The following is an 11,887-nucleotide window of genomic DNA, read 5'->3' as shown; positions in this document are numbered from 1 at the left end:
TATGTACGTATAAACAAAGAAATATACACAGGAATGTTTTTTATAAGTGTGTATCACACGCTCATTGTGATGGCCCTTTGTGTGGCGCGGCTGACCGCAGAGCGCCTCACAGCTACATATATAATGCAATGAGCTCGAGAGCCGCTATCGCGTTAGTACCTGTTGAACGTTGACTGCTGCGCGCATACGTAGCATGACAAATGTCTCCAAACTCTCCAATAGCACATTGGCTATAACCCGTTTTTGCACTTTTAGCGGCGGAGACTTGGCCGAATGCCCACATTGACTGTCTCTGGCTCTAAAAATCAGCGCGATTGTAGCTAAGATCAGTTAATAAACGAGGTTCAGTGCGAGCGCATCGTAACGGGCTGGAAGAGTAGTTACGGTATTGCTACCGAGGCGCGACGACGTGAAGTGAGAAGAAAGGGGATGCGCTTTGGCTTCAATCATCAATTTGATATCGAGTGAAGAAATAAGTCGAAGTTAAGAATAGAGAATTGTTCCAGGCAAAGTGAAGCTTAACTAAAAAGTTAAGGCCAAGTGCAGTGCGTTGCGACGATATCGAAGAAAATAGAGAAAAAAGAAGCTGCAAAGAGGTCTGTGCTAAGTGCGGTAGAAGAAATTTTTCAACTGCCAAAGGCACGTATACTTGTTTTCGTTTTTTTTTTGATATTTTATTTTAAAAAGAAATATATGTACATATTTGCATATTTTGCGACGAAACAACAACGAAAGACTAATTAAACCCATAGATAATAGAGCTTAGTTGCCAACGACGACGAATAAACTTCTGAGTAGAAAGGTGTACGAAGAAATATCAAACAAGCATTTGACGAAAGATATATGTAAAAAGAAGTTTTATGTGCTCGTAGATATGAAAAAATGCGGCATAATCCGAGCACAAGCAAACAAAGAAATAAATCATACAAGAAAATTCGAGTCAAGATTCTTGCATATTAATTAATTAGGCACATAAATCAGTGCACAGAGAACGATATACATACGTAGCTGGGCGATAACGAATTGTTAAACGAATGAAATAAATAAGTATAAAAAATAAACGAGAATGCATTTTTTCTTTGCTTAGAAGAATTCGCTTAAAACCTATAAGTTATTCTAAAAAACTATTTGTTGGTGTTGACTGATTTTTGTGACATACACATATTTATACATTTTACGATAAAAAAAATTATAAAAATTCTGACGAATAAAATTCCTAATAGCTGACAGTAGAATTGCAATAAAAACGAGAAAAAAAGTGTGAGAGCATACGAAAATACATATGTATGCACCGGCATACATATACATGTACCCACTACTAAAATTTAAAATATTCAACGAAATAGTGAAAAAAATATAATAAGCATACACCTAGTATCTATACAAAAAAAAAAAATCTAAGAAAACTTGCTGAAAAATAATTTGATCAATCAAGTGACGAAAGCAGCAATTTAGTTGAGTGAAGTAACTTGAAGACACGGCTAAAAATAAAACCAAGGAATAAACGCTGAAGAGTATTGCAAGACAAAGACGAAAGTCACATAACCGGATACGATATTACAACGAAAAAATAAACAACGATAAACAAAAAACAATATACACACACACATACATACGCAACTAATACATGCCTTCGTACCTGTGCATGTGAAATTCCTGCACGAAAGAAGATCTTAAACACCTACGTACATACGTATAAATCCTATTTGCCCGAAAGCAATCTAAGAAATAAGAACGAGAACACAAAAACTGCTTATCAGCATAAACTCTTCACACTGGCACTTAAACGTAGCATAAACATACAATTCTCCAACTGGAATAACAATCATATAACACCTTTCACACACCGATGCTAAAGCAGCCAAATAAACGACGATATATTGACCAACTGGTATATCGAGAAGCCAATCATCTGCTATTGCCATTGAAAGGAAGAGTAAAGGAATTGAGCGCGTTGACGTTCGGGCAATCTGCAATAAAGCCTTTGGAAAAAAGTGTGTACATTTTGCTAAGCAACTATTATTTTTGAGTTTTACTTGCATACATACTTGCATTTGTTATGAAATTTATGTAGAGTTTTTATTGTACAATTTATTTCAAAATTATTTAGTGCCGTTTTCTCGAATAGGTTTTAAACTTAGCTTGAGCTGAAAACACACATTTTTTTAGAACAAAATTTTTGGTTAAGGCATATGCATTTTAAAACCTACTTGACAAAATCAAAAGGTCTCGTCAAGGCTTATGACTCGAAAGAAACTCTTTTAGTTGAAAATTGCAATGTTTATAAACCTTTCTCACCACATATTAATGCTGATAAGCTGGTGTCTATCCCTTTTTTCCTGAGTCGTCCCAAATTTTCTGCCAGATTTGCCAGCGAGATTCGACTGTATGTTTATGTATATGTCCCTACATATTTACCTGCTCGTCGACTGATTAGAATGCTGCACGAACTGCCAAAACCCAGTGTGCCTCTTACTTAAACCAGCGGCAAAGGCTTGGAGCCATTGGAAACGCAAAGCTTCCAAACCATTGGTTCCATCGGTATATCCATTTTGGCGCTGAAACCGTTAACCAAAAAGGAGAAAACTATTTCGCCAAGGCATTTAAACTGTCAAAAGCAGTCTTAATCATTCCTGACATGTTGAAGCCCAGACGGGTAATCGCACCATTACTGAAGCCTGAGAAATCGTTGAGTAAAGTCGATTCTTATCATCCGATAACTTTCGTTTCGCCACTGGCCAATAAATTTGAGATCTCGCAGGTCCTTTACTAGGTGGGCCAACTAAACCCGGCAGTGCAGGCAGTGTGCTGTACGGTAACTTTCCCTACAATACCTGGTGCTGTTCTGGATGCACTGTCAAGCCTACAGTCACTTAATACTTTTATACATAGGAAGGGCCATTCGGCCTCTTGTAGGCTTATAACAGATGGCTGCTGTTATAATACTGGATGCAGTGGGACGAAAATTGCTGCAGGCAGAGATTTACACTCGAATTTCTGTTCAATGCTACAGGACAGTACGCCACTGTTTCCTTTGCTGAAAGATACTACAATTTAGAGTCCCTGGGGCCGAGTGCTGGCTTAACCCGAATACTGTAGCACAGGCTAAGGAGTCTATATCAATAGTGAAGGGAACAATATTCACTTTTTGTCTTGGAGAACATGCTTCGGTATTTCAGGCCGAGATACTTTAGACTGAATTAAAAAAATTAAAATTAAATATCAAGGCCCTGAACACGTTGTGAGAAATAGGAGGAGAAGCATCAGTTTACGTGTCTGTAGTGACAGCCAAGCTGCACTGGTGTGGCAATTCTCACAAGTCTCGAATAAACGAATAACGAACATGTTTTACTCTGGGTGCTAGGTCACTCGGGAATATCTGGTTATGAGGCATCTGACCATTTGCTCAGAGAGGTTGAATATTTCGCTCAGAAATGGCTTGGAAGGCCTGCAAGATGAGCAAACCTCGTGTTGCCCTCAATCTCAGAGAGTCTGTCTAGGTATTTGCTTTCATTGACCAGATAGGACTGCAGCCAATTTGGAGGAGTTTTGAGTGGTTACTGCTCATGGCATAAACACCAGACTGTGATGGGTATAAAGGACAACCGCATTTGCTTTTTCTGCCTCGAAGAGCATGAGACGGCGGAACGCTTTTTGGGATTTTGCGAGTTGAGCATCTGAGCTTCTAGAACACAACAATCTGTAGATTTAAAAATGATATAAATGGATCACGAAAACAATATGTACAATAGAAGGCATGCAGTCTGAGTACTGTTCTTGCTGTTTGCGCGCGATGTTGGCATTGGTAATATTATTGATCGCCTGTGCACTGCAAGAATCCTTACTGCTTCCCTTCATTAACAGCGACATTATAATCACAAGATGAACGATTACACAGGTTTACAAAAAAAAAAGCTTATGCATATTAAACCAAACTTATATATCCCTATGTTATTCGACACGCTGAATGCGAATCCGAAGTCCGTTAGTCTCCACCACGTCAGGTTCGTGGTCAGTTGAAGGTCAAGTAGGGAAAGAATTCGTTGAATAAACCTGAAAATTCACATACATAAGGTTTTACATTCGCTGAACCCGAATCCGAGATCCGTTAACCTATATAATGTCAGCTTCGAGGTCATTTGAAGGTCAAATAGGACATAAAATTTATTCAATAAAAATTAAAAAAAAAAACTTTGTTTTTGTTGTCACTGAAACCGAGTATGGAGGTCCCTTGATTCCTCACGGTCATCTGTCATCCCAAGTTAAAATTCCGATGAATTTTATTGAATTTTCAGGTTTATTCAATGATTTTTTCCCTACTTGACCTTCAAATGACCACGAACCTGACGTGATGGAGTCTAACGGACCTCGGATTCGCATTCAGCATTTTTTTGTAAACCTGTGTTATTAACACAAATAACTTTTGTTAACTTGCTCTCCTACCGATGCTGCATCACTATGGCCTCTGCGGTATAGCACTTAAGGCAGAGTGTAGGTAGTTACATACCTTCTAGAACACTGCCGCCCATATAGCCACAGGATTCCTTCTTACGTCTCCAGACCATCACCTCCATAGCAACAACGTTATGCTTCATAAATAGTTTTTGTTTGGTTGTTCCTACAGTCATAGTATATAGACATGCCTTAAATAACATTCACCGGTAGATATTCACCAATTCCTGAGCTTTCACGCTGTGAATGCCTTAATACGAATCTAATCATCAGCTACAAAAAGGAAGAGCTGAACCTAACTCATAAAACCCACGCCACTCACTTATGGACAGTTGCGATCTGGAGATCTTAGCAGATCAAACTCTTACATATCCAGATTCAACCCCAATATACCCAACAAACCCAACATCTATCCAACTTTTAAAGTAACCCCGCCCGCCATCATCGCACAAACCTCTTACTTCGGTCTCACCTCGTTGAAATGGCGCGTTTCCTGGATCTACCGTTGGTTCAGCTAGACGACAACGGATAATAGCTTAACCGATCTGTACAGGGTTAAATAAGCCGCGGTAACAAAGACAAAGTTCATCCCTCTGTAAAAGAACCGCTGTTTTGCTATACTGAGTACCAGTGTTATTAGTGTATCTAATTCTAAGTAGATGGGCACATCTCTCTCTCTCTCTCTCTCGCAAATATAAATCTGGGTCGTTCCTGTTGTCGTGGGAACGAAAAAAAATTGCTTTAGGGTGGTATTATCACATGCGAAGCGAATGACTTTGGCGAAGAAAACTGTGAATATAGTTGTCACAAAAAAAAGAATGAAAAGTATCACAAAAATCGATAGTGAGCAGTGTAATCTGTAACAAAATTTTGGCATTTTTTGGTGGAACTGAGATTCAAAAAAACCTCCAACAAATCTGACCGCGTTTTCTTGAATGCATTAACCAGTAATGCTGCATAATTTATTCTATNATGCATTAACCAGTAACGCTGTAATTCAATCTTCAAGATCTTATTATCTTGATAAATACGGCCAGGTGATGGAACAACTTACACATTTTCTGGATCCCTCTTCCACCCAATACTCGACTGTGCTTTGAAGGCTTACACAGAGGATTTTGAACGATATTGCAATCGGCCTAGAAAAAAATATATTAAAAAACTCAATTTCGCAGCTTTTTAGGACATGACTACGCAGGTCTAGTGGTCATACAAGGAATTTTGCTAAGCGGAACTCATACGGTGAAAGTTAGGCCATTATATCATGCGCCTCTTCTTTCAAGATGTTTTAAATTCAAACTAAAGAAGCTATTGCTCAACCTTACCTTCGCTGAACATCATTTGGAGAGAATATAACTAATTCGGTAATTGATGTAAGCGTGCAAATTTTTAAGCAAATAGTATAAATTTGCATACATATTCGTAAAGCAGAATGCCACAATCATAAATATTACCGATATCAACAACTTAAATAAATAACATCAACAAAATTACAGAAACAAATGTATTAGCGGAGAAGATAGCAAGAAAGACAAACTTAACGCCAAAATGTAGGAGCAAAGAGTGTCACTTAAGTGGCAAATTAGCGAAAACTTTTGCAAACTAATTTTTGCCATGGAAATAAACTTAAATTAGCAGCGCCAGCATTAAGTAATAACAACACAATCTTCAGTCAACAAGTTAAAAAGGATTATTTTAGCAAAATGAAAAAGGTAAACAGAGAGAAAATAAATACGCAAATTATATGAGTGGGTAGGCAACATCTAAAGGTAGACAACGAGCTTCTTAAACGTGTAAATATTTTAATTACACTGCAACAAACATGTGCCATTTATCTCTTAAATGAGTGGAACCGAACTATTCACCATAGCTTACATTTACGTGTTGACGCTTTGACTAGGTACGACTACAACCATACAGGTACAACTGGAGGTAAATTAGACCTGTTACTAGTTATGTGCGGTTCACAGTACTTAAATAAGCGGTTCTGTCGCGTTCGGTTCTAATAAGAACCGGGAATTTGGACCGGTTCCGGTTTTAAGAAAAACGGTAACGGAATAGGTCCTATAGATATAACTTAACAAAAGATTTCGAAAAGATTTTACAAATAAATTATAAAATAAAGTAAAGAAATTACATTCATTCCATAGCTGATATTTGTGTTACCAAAAATTTATAAAATTAAAATACATGAAATTCAAATACGCGTTTCCAGATAAGAATTTAATTTAAAACAAAGCAATGTTTCCATTTAAAAAAATATTATTTTTTCGCTGTTGTCGCTGCTCTTTTGACACATTGAAATCGCAGCTGACAGCGATTTGAAAGCGTCAAAGATAAGATGATGAAAAAATTTAGTCGAGCAACTCAGAACTCATATTACGTAAACAAACCGAATTTCAAGCAGAAAACATCAAAAACAACGAAGTTGATGTAATTCGGCCATATCGGGTATATGGTGGCTATATGATATACTATACATATTACCTTGAACCGAAGAAGATAGGTCAGCTCAGAAGTCCATAATAGTTACATAAACCGAATTTAAAGTCGATAGCGTCAAAAACAACGAAGTTTCTGTATGTCGAACAAAATATGCTAGAACTCCACAATACTTATGCAAACCGAATTTCAGGTCGATAACATCAAAAACAACGAGGAATCGAGTTTCGGTTCGTTCGGTATCTAGTTTCGATTCCTCCTTCCGAAATCATTTTTCGGTTCTTTTGGAATTGAGCTTCGGCTCTTGATTTTTGTTGGAAGCTCATTTTAAACTCATCTTTGATTAGTCGCATTATTTACCTGGTAAATATATGTACGAATGCACATGCATTCATGCATACTAAGCATAGAGTGCATAAAATAAAACGACTTTTTTCGGTTCCATATAATAATTTTATTATTGCCTTCTGTCTTCATATTTTAGCTAGCACTGGCAAAAATATAAAGTTTCAATTAAATATTTTTTTTCGTCGCATTCTTTTATTTATAATCAAAGTAGTATAGTATAACAAATAAATAAAGTATCTTTTTAGCTCATTCAATTTGAATACAATAAAAAACAAATTTGAAGTAGCCAGGACTTGCTGTTGATTTTTTGCAATATTTTTTGTTGAAGGTGCCGCTCATTTTTTTCATATAAAAAAAATCGTATTTCGTATAGAAGAATACGACTCACATGGGAGCGAAAATATATTGTATTATTCGACACAGTCTAATAAATATATGTACATATGTATGTATTACATGTACATACTCAGAAGCAATTTTGCCAAGGCCTACCCTTGATAAGGTATTACAGAACAGATCCTATGCAAGTTTATGTATGTTACCGCATAAATTTGGAATACGTTAACTGATTTTTATAATTCTTTCTTAAAATGAAAGAAGTTAACTCACAGGTGGTTCCATTCTAATTTGGTTTAAATCCGATCATTGGATCATGAAGAAATTAACGACGATCTTCAATTTTTATAAGAGAATTGAAGTCGGTCTTGTTTTTTGCTTAAAAATTATTTGCTTATTTTCAATTTTATACGATTTTAAAACGCTTGCAAACTTCAGAAAAAATCATGGCCGACGAATTGCGAGAGTGAATTTGCCTTGTAATTTTTTTATCATGGTGTTAAGCAAATAAATTGAAATAAGCTACAAAAGTTTGAAAATAAGTTGTGGTTGTAGCTGAGTGCACAGATATGTTTGCTGCAATTTGTTAGCTTTCAGGAAGGCCCAGGTTTGAATCTCGTTAAACCCAACATATAATTTTTAATTTTTGTTATTGGTTTTTCTTAATTAGGAAGCAGACCTTCTATGAGCTGTTCTTCTGAAATCGGAAACGCAATGCCTTGCAATTGGGCCTGTTTCTTATAACAAATAACTAAGGACATCATGCCGTCTACATTCCAGAGAAAGCCTTCTGTAATTGCTTTTTACCCCTTAGTAAAAAGGCTATGTATGTATGTATGTATGTATGTATGTATATACAAACATATAGCACACACATCTGCATACAATGAGAGTATTTAATTCGCTCGAAAGTGTGGATGCTGCCACTACGATTCACTTTGCATGCAGCCGTTGTTAAAGGTAATTAAGGCGCCTGGCCTTTTGTTTCGAAATTGCCGCATCTCATCACACTTCGCGCTCACGCGTTCTTTTATCCCAACTTTGCAGACAACACCGGCAAATTGAACGAATGTGATTCCACCGGCAATAATAGCCCAGCTGCGTGCATACGAGCTGAGCTAAGCTGAGCTGATGGGTGAGTTGGACTGCGTTGGGTTGAGCAGGTTATGAGAGCCGATGAAATGTGTGTGCAAGTGGAATTTTAACAGTCTTAATTTTTTGCTTACTTATGTGTAAATTTAATTAAAAAGATAAAATAGCATAATATGGTAGCGAAGAAGAAAGTAAAAAATAAGTAATAAAAATTTTCGAGAATTTCAAAGCGCAAAATTTGTAAATAACTGTCGACTTTTAATAATATTCGCACACCGCTTGTTAGCAAGTATGCAAAGCCAAGAGAATTCAAGCGCTGAGAGCGTATTGGCGGTGTCGCAATGCACAGTGTCATGGCGGGCAAGAGTGGCAAACGAAGTTTGAAATAATTTTACCGCAAATAATATTTCGTCTTGAATAAAAGGCTGGCGAAGTTAATTTCAAATTAATAGAAGAAGAATTTTTGCTATTATGTATTGTTGTTGCGGATGTGAAAACCTAAGACGTTTGTAAGTGACACCCGGTTGGTTGTCTTACAACGCTGAGAGAACATTGAAGCGAAGTAATTTTTTTTAATGTCAGAATTCAACTTTTAAGTGTAATCTTCTTCAAACGTATTTTCGAAATAAAGCTGACTTTAACTTCCTTAGTGTGTTACCTATATAGTAACGAACCTTTTTTAAAACCTCTTGAGATTCACATGATAACATTTTATAATTTTGTAGTTAAAAATATTTAGCTTTTAAATAAGTTGCAAACCTCTTAAAATTTGTTTTCGAAAAAAAGAGTTTCCTTAAAGCTCATTCGTTTGACATTCATATAATATTATTTAATTTAATTTACTAAATAAATTGAATTCTCTTTCTAAACAGGTGTCAACCCCTTACACAAATATTTTAAATGTGAGGCTTTATAAACATTGCGTTAGATAACGTAATACTCTGATTAACTTACTAATTANAAAAAAAAAACCTAAATGAATTGAAAATATACATAAGTACAGTGAATTGCAAAACTGAGTTCATTGCGATTTTTGTACATTTTTTTTTTTTGGTTTTGTTCATCCGATCAGTTTAATTTGGTTGAAATTGAAATCTTTGTTAGGCCTAACAAATATTAAAGTTTCTTTGTTATTTTTTCCCAAAACCATGTAAATCCAACTTTTAACTTTTATAGAGGAGAAGAATTCAACAAATTTTCATCGACATTTTTAGATTTTTAATCTGAATTTAAGTTTTAGGCCTTTGAAAAGTTCCATTGATTTTTAACAATGTTTTGTTTGAAGACGGCTTTTGCGGGTGTTTTCATACAACAAGTGAATTTATAAAAACTGGCGTTAATTTTTTTTTTTTAAAAATTCAGATTAAAAAGTTTAAAAATTTTATGAAAATTTGTTGAATTCTTTATAAGCTCTGTATAAAAGTTAGAAGTATGATTTATATTGTTCAGTTAAAGCAAGAAGAATATTTTTGTTCAAACGGCATTTAACTTTAGAAGCCTTGCAAATATTTATCAAAAACACTATGCACTGTGCACTTTGCACTTCATTGTATGTACCGTGAGTAAAAAAAAACACATATCAGCTATTTCATCAGGGGTCCTGTAATATCTCTCAGTCACTTTTGAAGACTAAAAAGATCCAGTTAGGGGGTTAGTAGCCGACTGGGAGAAAATATATCTAGCAACTTGCATACGTATTTGTAATGCATCAGCTGGGTCTGAAACCTACGATACTATGCAATTTGACTTCCTTAGCGTATAAACACATTTGTATGCTCTTATCGATTTCCCAGTCTATCTGCCGATTTCACGAAAGCAATTTAAGTGTAAAATGATTTTAATTTTTTGAATTTCATATGGAAGTTAACAAAAAATAAAAAATAATCTTCAACTTAAATTGCTGGTGAAACCGGCTGTATAAGTGTCCGCTTTCCCCTATACGCAAAAGAGAAAACTATAGACTTTTCTAATTTACATTCTCAGCGTTCGTTTTCTATTTACAAGAATAAAAAAGAAAAATATCACAAACCCTGTTATCGAAATTTTTATCGAATTTGAACTGTTTTCACTTAAGTGCATAACGCCCAATGTGCCGGCTTCCAACTTCACATGCATCTGCCATACAAGGCATTGTATGTTCCCTGTAGGGAAACGGTATAAGAGAATTTAGAACCATGATTAGTGCGCGTTAATTCTCTTTCGCATACTAGCAATTGGCGAATTTAATGCGATGTCCTAGTCCTAAGTACGACAGATGTGATCTAGATCGCTTCGCATCCCTTTTCCTATAGTTTCGAAACACTTCTATATTTGTCACCTTAGATATATGTAGATTTCTAATGAAAATTGTTTTTCTTTGGTACTTATCACATTTTCTGTGACTATTTTGGATTTATCAAATTTGCGTATCACTGAACCGACGCGGTTAGAAATAAAATAGGTAGAGGAATCATTTAGAAAATGATTAATTGTTCTAGCTTCTTGCATCAAAATATAATTTTTATAGGAAGTGGATTTAGCAGCACATTTTCACTCCTAATTTTGAAAAGTAAAATAAAGTTCGCTGCTTCTGAACTAGGTATTATCGGACTGGTGCGTTTTTAGCGGTAAAGATCTAGTACGGAACTAGAATTTTGGTTCATTAGTTCGGAGTTTCCCTACAGGGTTTGTGCACGTCTTGGCATTTGACGTAGCCACTGTGACTAACTTTTGCCTTCATTTACTTTGCTCTTGTTGGTTGTTGCGTTCGCTGCTGCTATCACCGGCTCATATTGCTGCCATCAACTTTGTTGCTGTTTTTGCCATTTTGTGCAATGTATGTATTTTAAAATTTCCAGCACGTTGTTTGCACTTATGCGAATCCTGTTTGACTTACTGATAGCATAGCTGCAAAGCTTCTGTTGCGGTTGTTGATTTCTTATTGCTTTTGTATTGTTTCTTTTTGTTTTTACTCGCGTTACAGCTGCTACAGCTATTTTATTGGTATTTGATACGAAATATGCGAACTTGTGTATCCGCTACTTGCATTTACAATATACAGAGTACACTCATACATATGTACTGCAGTTGGCCCTTTCTCTTACTTTCTTGGCTTTCTGTTTATTCGAATTGTGCCGTCATATGGGAAGTTTTGTTTTTCTCTTTTATCAAATTTACTCATACGCTTTTTTCAGCTTTTTCCTTTATCTGCTTCCAGTTCCTTATTGTTTGCATTGAA

At 35.8% G+C, this 11,887-nt stretch overlaps 1 long non-coding RNA gene across 1 annotated transcript; it reads left to right on the top strand.

The window, feature by feature from the left end:
• Window positions 1-299: 299 nt before the first annotated feature.
• Window positions 300-1,095, top strand: LOC108372962 (uncharacterized). The gene is made up of 2 exons (XR_001848912.1): window positions 300-596; window positions 736-1,095. It is a non-coding gene; the product is annotated as an uncharacterized LOC108372962 (long non-coding RNA).
• Window positions 1,096-11,887: the final 10,792 nt, after the last annotated feature.

Source organism: Rhagoletis zephyria, unplaced genomic scaffold, assembly GCF_001687245.7.
Source record: "Rhagoletis zephyria isolate East Lansing unplaced genomic scaffold, Rhagoletis_zephyria_1.1 Rzeph_scaffold_06207, whole genome shotgun sequence".
NCBI classification, from domain to species: domain Eukaryota; kingdom Metazoa; phylum Arthropoda; class Insecta; order Diptera; family Tephritidae; genus Rhagoletis; species Rhagoletis zephyria.
This window is presented reverse-complemented; position numbering and strand designations above follow the sequence as displayed.